The sequence below is a fragment of the Nothoprocta perdicaria genome, unplaced genomic scaffold, assembly GCF_003342845.1.
Source record: "Nothoprocta perdicaria isolate Ctin4 unplaced genomic scaffold, notPer1 scaffold_15, whole genome shotgun sequence".
Classification (NCBI taxonomy): Eukaryota; Metazoa; Chordata; class Aves; order Tinamiformes; family Tinamidae; genus Nothoprocta; species Nothoprocta perdicaria.
Genome location: NW_020454649.1, coordinates 299196 through 307654, shown reverse-complemented (window position 1 = coordinate 307654; position 8459 = coordinate 299196).

Genomic DNA, 8459 nt, shown 5'->3' with positions numbered 1-8459 from the left:
CCTCCTCCTCCTCCTCCTCCTCACATGCGCCTGATTCATTTCCACATGCCGTACACGTGACATGCTAATTCAGGGCTACTACACAGCGCGGGGCGAGCGGAGGACGGGGCAGAGGAAGGCAGCGCGGCGCCGCAGAGCCTCGCGGCAGGGGCACGCGCGGGGGGCCTGGCCGCCCCCGCGCCCACGCGCCCCCGCGCCCACGCGCCGCCGCCTCCGCGCCCCGCGTGCGCCCCGCCAGCGCGAGCGGCCTGCGCGGCTGCCGGCGCCTCCCGCTGCCCACCGGGGCCCGGCAGTGCTGCTCGCTGTGGGGCAGGCCCCGCGCCTGGCTACCTGCACCCGGCGCCGGCAGGGTCAGCGCTGCAGCCGTGAGGACTGGGCAGGAGCGGGGGGAGCCTGAAACGTGGCCCCAGGGGCTCAGCCAGGGTAGGGGTCTGCCCCGAGCCCACAGCAGGTCCCTTGGGGCAATGGGCCGCGCAGCTTTTCTCCTCTCTCCTCGTATCTGCGCCCAGTTTATGCAGTGGTTTATTTCTTATCACCCGCTCTGGGTCCAAGAACCACCTGGATTCATAATGTCCATGGTGCAGGAATAACGTCACTGGGAAGAGCTGCACAGCCCGCAGCTCTCTCCACCCCTGTCTGCAATTTGCATCGGTGTAAAGACCTGGAGAGCTTCGCCACCTCCGTGGGTGTCGTGGGACAGGGTGAAGCAAAAGGCCGTTCCAAGAGCGCCTTGGCCYCAGCATAGACTGGCAAAGACCTCAGCCCAGCCCTCCCGGCTGATGCACGCGAGGAGCAAGCGGGGTGCCCTGGCGCCCACACAGTGTTCACACCAAAGCAAACTCGGTTAGCCAGCAAGAGCAACCTCTGCATGGCTCCTGCAAGTGRCTGGTGGCCACAGGAGTTGGAGCTCAGCACCTCGCCCAGGGACAGCACCAAGTGAACAAGCAGTGTTGATGGTGCTCYCGGTCTCCTCCGGGGTAATCTCGAGCCTGCTGCAAATCCTGCTGCAGCAGCAATCCAACCTGTGGGGCTCAGGAAGTGGGAAAWCCAGGTGGAAAGACGCTCTCTCCTCCAAAGAAGTAAGAAATTGAGCTCTAGGTTAAATTGGGCTCTAGGAATATCCCTTGAGCTTTCTCCTGTGCTCCCATTTCTTCCAGCAAACCGGGCAGCTTCAGGTACTGGCAACATCAGGACAGAGCTGTATCTCAGCCAAGGTGTCTTACATTTACTTTTTCACTACTTGGCATGAGAGAAGGGGCTTTTGAGAGCTGACAGCTTTGCAGCATGGTGCACCCAGGATGTTCGGGACTATAGCATGACTTCAGGATGCTTCTGTTAGCTGAAGTTACTCTCCAGGCAGCTCCAGCAGGAGCAACAAAGCAGCAGGGCAGGATCCTCTTTCCCTCCTCCYGGAGAGTCCTTGTGTTGCACCTTCGAGACATTCAAGGCTCTGGGCTGGAATCCTGGTAATTTCCTCCATTTTTCTTCAAAGACTGCCCATTTCTTATTAGGAGCAAGCAGAGTTTATCCCTGGTCCAGAGAAAGACATCTTGGGAAGCTGCTTGCTTTCTTTCGCTTTCATGAAGGAGAAAGAGACCTGACTGCTCCAGATCTTCCTATAGATCTAGATWGGGCTTTCTCAGTAATGCTGAATGTTTTGAACTAAAACCCAARAACAACTCAAAAGAATCAGCCTCCATGCTCCTAGTGAGGGACACTCTGCTCAGTTGGGAGAAGAAGCCCGTGTTGGTTCATGCAAACAGCAAGGGAAGAAGGTAGAAAGCATTCCAGTTAAATAATCCTCCCAAGTAATTTAAACGGCCATATGAAGTAATAAATCCCGCAAGCTACATGAGACCATGCAAGGCTTACTGGAAAACAAGGCTTTCTGTCTGAGGCGGAAGAAATAAGGGCCACTTGTAACATCTAATACCTTATGYATTCTTAAGTTCCCATTATGTCCACTTTTGGAGGCCCTAGAAAGGGTCAAGGTCCTTGCATGTACAGGCATAGGGGTAAARTGCCACCCCAAAACACTTTTGATGATGTAGACAGAGTGGTGCAGGGAAGGGATGAGSAAAGAGTGATAGATACAAACACACATGTATGGAGGTATTTTATGTCTGGAATTGTCTCTCTCCATAATATTGCCTGCAGGCCTTGGATGTTCTGGAGAAAGCCATGGGGAGGTCTCTAACCCAAGAGTAGGCAACCTGAAGACCCAGTGGGTCTGATGCCTCCACCAGACCCCAGCAAGGGACCTGAGCATCCTGCCTCTGGCCTTCTGCTTTAGCCATTAGCCTGCACTCCTTCCCGCATCCATAGGAACTGACACTTTGGGTGGATTTTCGTAATTATATTAATACCTGTTCTTCCCTCATGCTAGCAATTTGGCTGATTTCTGGTTTATTGCTTTTCACCTTCTACCATCAATAATTCAGGCACAGAGCCCCCAGGAGGTGCAGAGATAACTACTCCTTTCGCAGAGACTTGCCCGGGAGAGGCGCAGCGGGGTGGCCGAGGCGAGCCCTGGCATTCCCGCCTCCCGGCACCTGCCCGGAGCGACTGTCCTGCGGCTCCRATGCCAGAGCCCCGGCCACCTCTGGGAGCTCGGCCCCTGCTTTTGCTTCCTCGGTTTTTGCTGCCAACAGGGACCGCGGGATGCGGCCCTGGCTGCACACTGGCTTCGCCGGCAGCTCCTGCAGCGGTGCCGTCTTCCCCAGCGGCACCACTCGTGTTTTCGCTCCCCGGATCAGAGCGCCGTGGCCGGCTCTATCACGGGATCACCTCCATGGATGCAGCCGAGGGTTCCTGGCACCTCCCAGCCAAACGCTGCGCACGCAGTTAAGCAGTAGCCACCAGTGACCCTAGAAACCCCCTGGCTGGGACCGGGCAGGGTGAGGGGAGAGGAGGCCGCAACGCCGCAGCTCCTGCCCGAGGCACGTGGGTCCGGAGGAGCCATGCGCTCCGCCCGGCCCGCTCCACGTGCGGGCAGGCGCTGCGTCCTGCACGYGTGTCGCCTGCATTGCTCCTCAGCTTAATTCAATTAGCTAAACCCCGCTTCAAGACATTTAGGAACAAATATCCCTTCTCTCCACATGCAGCARCTTCATTTTTTTTTTTTCCCTGCCTGCTGTCCTTTCGCCACATCATTCAAGCACCCGGGACATCTCTCGGGTGCTCCGCAGTATTTTTAGGAGATGTGTGGGTTCCAGCAGACCCGCTCCCACCCCGAGCCGCCCCGATGCGGGCGCCGAGGGGGCTTGCGGCGCAGGCAAGGGAGCGAAGTCGAGCCACAAGGGGGCATGTTCCCTTCTAATTCATAAAATGTGGATTCATTGACAAAAACGCTGCACAATTGGTGAATGGTGCGCGCATAAGTTAACGCTGCCGGGGAGCACACGGCTAGCAACCGTGCGGCTTGGCGGAGGGGCTTGCAGGGAGCGAGGCGCAGCGCCGAGCCAGGCGGCCGTGTCCTGAAATGCTCCCGTGCCCACTCGCTGCTGCTGCTGGAGCGCGGCRGGGGAGAGCGGAGACACCCGCGCTGCCCCAAGCCCCTGCCAGAGCCGGCGGCGGCAGCGCTGGGCGGCTACCGACGGCCACAGGCTGGAGCTGCCGGGGGCTCCGGAGGTGCCTTGGGGTTTATTTTATTTATTTTTTTATTTATTTGTAGCAAGCGTGCTCAGCTACCAGACATTTTTAATTCCTCTGCCCTTATTCCTTTAATGCTCCCCTGGAGAAGATGGGAGGGGAGATTAATGGCCAAGGGGAGTACTCACCTGCAGAGAATTTATCTCTAAGCAAGCAAGGCGACCTCAGCCCTTCCCCTGCAAGGTGCCCCACAGCTGCCCTGCTCAGCACTACCTCTCCTGCACTGCCACCCATTTTGTAAAAGAGGGTGCCTTCAAAGCTCCCGAGGCTTGGAAATTTTCCTAAAGGGCCGCAGAGCTGCCTGCGCAGACTAAAGGATCCTCATTGAGAGTGTTGCTCATACCCCCTCTGCTCCTTCTCTTCCTCGCAGCGGTAAGTTCCCTGGTGTCTGCTGCCCCTTGGTGAAATGGGCCTTGGGGACATTCCCTGGAGGGCAGAGCCTCTTGCTAAGGGGTTGTTTTGTTGTTTTTTTCCAGAGTCCTCTCCTGCCGATGCAAAACGGAGCCGGATGTGCGGGAAGCCGCTTTCCAGGGAAGCTGACTCCTCGTTGCCTGCCGCTCCGGCGGCGCCGTGGAGCCTGGCCAGGGCGTGCGGGGCTACGAGGGGGCTCAGCGCGGCCCCACACGACAGCAGGTATGTGGGTGCACGTGGCCGGCCCCGCCGCCCGCGCCGGGACAGCGAGCTGGCCTGCAGCACCAGGGCCTGCAGCCACCTGCAGAGCCTCGACCCTTCAGCCCTGCAACCCCCTCATCCTGCTTGCAGAACAACCAGCCCCAGCCGTGCGGGTCAGGCCGCGGGCAGGTAATCTCGCCCTCTCTCTCTGTAGGCACCGTAGGGTTGCGCCTGAAGGGCTGGAGGGGTAAGGCTGCACCGGCAGTGCCAAATAGATCTGCTCCTTGAGGGAGTTCGCCCCAAATGGCCTCTCTCTGAGCCTGAGCTGCAAAGTGGCGGAGGTGGAAATGAACCTGCAAAGGGCTGTCTGGCCTGGAAAAGGCCTTTCTGGCCTGGAAAAGGCTCTGACGCAACAGTGGTGCATCTGGGGAGATCAGKGGATCTGGAGGGTCTCCCCAGTACTGGGGAGATTAGCAGAAATAAATCCAGCCTGGAATAAGCTCAGGCTTGGGATCTTGTATCCAAGGCTCCTGCATAGGGCTCTTCTGTGAGAAGTTATGTGCCTGTCTCATGGCACTGATCGTGTTCAATGTTACGTGTGCGACATGATCAGAGGTCTGGGTGGGAAACTAGGAAGCACAACTCATTCTTGGGACGTGTGGGTGACGGGAGTGCAGGAGAGCCACTTCCYACCGTGTCAGCCACGTGCCAGGGCCTTGGTAGGTCTCATTTCTGCAGCAGCTTCCCCTGGAGTGAACCTTCTGAAGGGATCCCTGGTGGGATCTCCAAACAAGCAATCAGGAAACAACAGGATCTGCATGTTCCCTGTGGATAAGCACTTGTGTTGGYCATCCTCCCTCCACTCTTTGGGTCACTCTTATCTCTGCCAGCTCTCCTTTAGACCATAGTCTTCCCGTGTCCAGGATGGTCTCCTCTGTTTGACCACAAAGCAGCAGGTGTTCTGAACTGTCCTCCCCAAGTGTTATTTAGTGCACACAGCAGTTGTTGCTGTGCAGTTAGTGTGGTGTCTCCCTGCTTTTCTAGAAAAGTCTGATAGTCGCAGAGCTGTAATGTCTGAGGAGCCAGGAATTAAATGCTAAACGAAATATCACTCCTCAGTACAACCTTAACTGTGTCCTGCTGGCATTAGCTCCTGGGAACGGCACAGCCAAAAGTGCGGAGCCTAATGAATAGACCTAAGACACTGTCTTTGGGTGTGCTATTATTAGAATCACAGACAACAGGCTGGAAACCCAGCGTTTATCTGCATCTATTCTAGGTGTATTAACTGTCTTGTCTGTAGCTGTATTGATTATCAGCTGGAGCAGCCTGGAGAAGCTGACACCATGCTACGGTGCGAGGGCCAGGTGGTGAGGTGGAGTACGTGCTGCTTGGTTTGTGGGCAGAGGTTTACCCGGTGGGCCCATGGCAATCTCCTGCCGCGGGCATCAGCAGCAGCCCAGGGTTTTAGGTCACCATCATCTCCTGACGTTGGGAGAGGTGAGAAAAACCACCTTGCCAAATGAGTCTTTGCAGATGGAGAGAAGTCCAGGTTACTTGTAGTGTGATGAGCAGGGAGCAGGCCCAGCACCTGAGCAGGCTGTGCCTGGGTTTCTCCTCTTCACCGCGTGGGGCCATGCCTTGTGTTTCACCGGGGCGAGGGGAGCCCCCAGCTCTGTCCAGGGCGCTGTGTGTGCCCATTCCCAAGGCACTGTGTGTGCACCTTCCCAAGGCACTGTGCCGGCCGCAGCGGGTGAGCTGGCACCGCGCTGCCACGTTGTGCTGCAGTGCTCGGCCACGGCTCAAGTTGTGTTGCAAGCCCAGGTCTGCCTCTCCTGGGCTTCCTCGCCTTCTTTGAGCCCTTCCCTGCTTCCTTCCTGAATGGAAAATGAGCAAATTCAATGCCCTATCGGCAAAGTTTTGGAGCATTCAGTCTCATTTAGTTTCCCCAGCAGTCCAGAGCTCATCTCCCGTCTGTGCATTTCGTTTGCTGTGTTGACACTGCTTCCTCCTCCTTCATCTTCCTGCGTTTGCAGGCACCAGCCCATGAGAGCAGCTCCAGAGCAGCCTGGAGCCACCAGGCACATGTCGCCGGGTGAAGAGGACTGACGTGGAGGACGTGCTGGGAACCTGGAGGCAAGCACCCCAAAGCTATGTGACGTATGGGTGTGGGTTGTGAAGTGTGTAGGGGCCAGTTGCTCAGCTTCTCCCATTTCACTGCTTTCTTCCATATATTTTTCTCCAGCTCTTTTCACTCATCTGCGGTGTTCCAGCTCCCCTGAATTTCCCTCTATTTCACCTCCTTTTCTCTGTATCTCTGTGTTTTTGAACACCCTCCTCTTCCTCTCTGTACACATAATGTTTGTAGCTCTCTTGCCTCTTAGCCTCCCACACAGGCATCTCAGCGTTTCCCTCCTCCTCTTCCCTCACACTCGAGGTAGCTGTAGAGGCCTATGGGGAGGTAGGAGCATGGCACTTTTGTACCTGTTCCCTGGAGGAACAGGGTGCAAGGGCCAAACTCCAGCCCCAGCCAGGTCCTGGTGCATTGGAAAGGGGCTCAACAGAGCAGGAGACTTGAGGCTTCCTCCTTAGCCGAATGGAAACGCTCCATATAGGAAAGGAATATAGGGAGGAAACCAGACCCCAGGCCAGTCTGAACAGCACCAGCCCATCTTCTGCAAAACGGTATCAGTGACGATAATACGTGCAGGAATGAATGAGTTATCCGTRTAAGGGCCGTGCTCGGGGTTTTCCCCTCGGAGCTAGGGCTGTGCCCGCCGAGTGCAGGTGAGCACGAGGCGACCGCGGGTTTGCACCAAGCGCTGCTACCTCTGCAAGGCTCGTCAGCCTCGAGAAACGCGTGCCAATGCTGAGGTGTCTTGCGTGCTTCGGCTTTGAGCAGAGTCTCCGGCTCAGCACTCGCTATGGCWGCGCGAGCCACACTCCTTGGGATGGCTCTGAGCACACCCGGTGCTCAAGTCTTTTAAGTAATAGATGGTGTACGCAATAGTGCCTAGCTGCAGTGGTGATTAATCATTTAGGCCCTGATCCTGCAAACATGCATGAGTTTAATGTTACTACTATGAGTAATCCCCTTGATTTCAAATTAGATTAGTCACAGTCTTAACACTTGGCACGTGAATAAATGTTTGCAGGGTGAGAGCCCTATTTATGGCCTGATCTTGCAAATTATTACTGTCTAGCACAGTGCTTCTTTTCCTGAATAGTTTCTTTTATGAAAAAAAAAGAAAACCCAAAACAAGAAGCCTTAAACACTCTCCTGAAATATGAATGTTGCAGGATTGGGTCTGCTGTGCAGTAAGTGTGCACAGCTCTGCACCATGCAGCTCGTGGGCAGGTACAGCTGCATCTCAGCACGGGTGTGTGTCCACCCCAGTCCAAAGCACTGGCGAGTCAGGGAAGGTCTATTTTTTTTTTTTAACCATCCTTTACCATCCTTCTAAGATGTAGGTCTTGCACTTACAGTATGAATGGATTTTTCCCTATATGTTTTTAAAGAAAGAATGAGAAGGGAGAAAAAAAAAAAAGAAATTAAATCAATTTTGCCAAGTGAGGGTGAAGACAATGAGGAAACCAATAAGCAGCCTGCAAATTTAAATCACCAGCCTAATCAAATTCCTCTGGGCTGCGGTGTCCTTTCTGTGAAATCAACCTGCATTAAAGGGACTGTGTTGCTGTTTGTGAATGTACCATCTCGGCAAATTACCGCTGCTCCGTTGCATTGTGTTTGTATGAATGGGGGTGACATGTGCTTGCCCACAGGTCCACGTGAGAGAGGTGGGGTGAGGAACGAAGGATATTTTTAAAATGAATCTAGAGGGAGAAAGTGGAAGCTGCGGCTTCAGAGAATGTGAGCGGTATCCTAAAATAACCCCTGTCATCTGCCCACCCAAGGTGCGGCTCTTTCATTTAAAATTAATTCTTGGCCCCGGAGGGTACCGATAGATCGGTAGGTGCTTCTGATCCCTCGTGGGCCACCCTTCAATGGCTCATGCGAAGGCTAAAAACAGAAAGATGCAACACAAAAGATACCGCAGTCAGCTCAAGCARGGGGGTTATTTTTAGATCAGAAAAGGGAAAGGAGGGGAGAGTGAGAAAGGGAAGAGAGGGAGAGAGGCTGGTCTAGGGTTTGCAATCTAATTTGGTCTCGCTCTCTCTCTCTTGCTCTCTCTCTC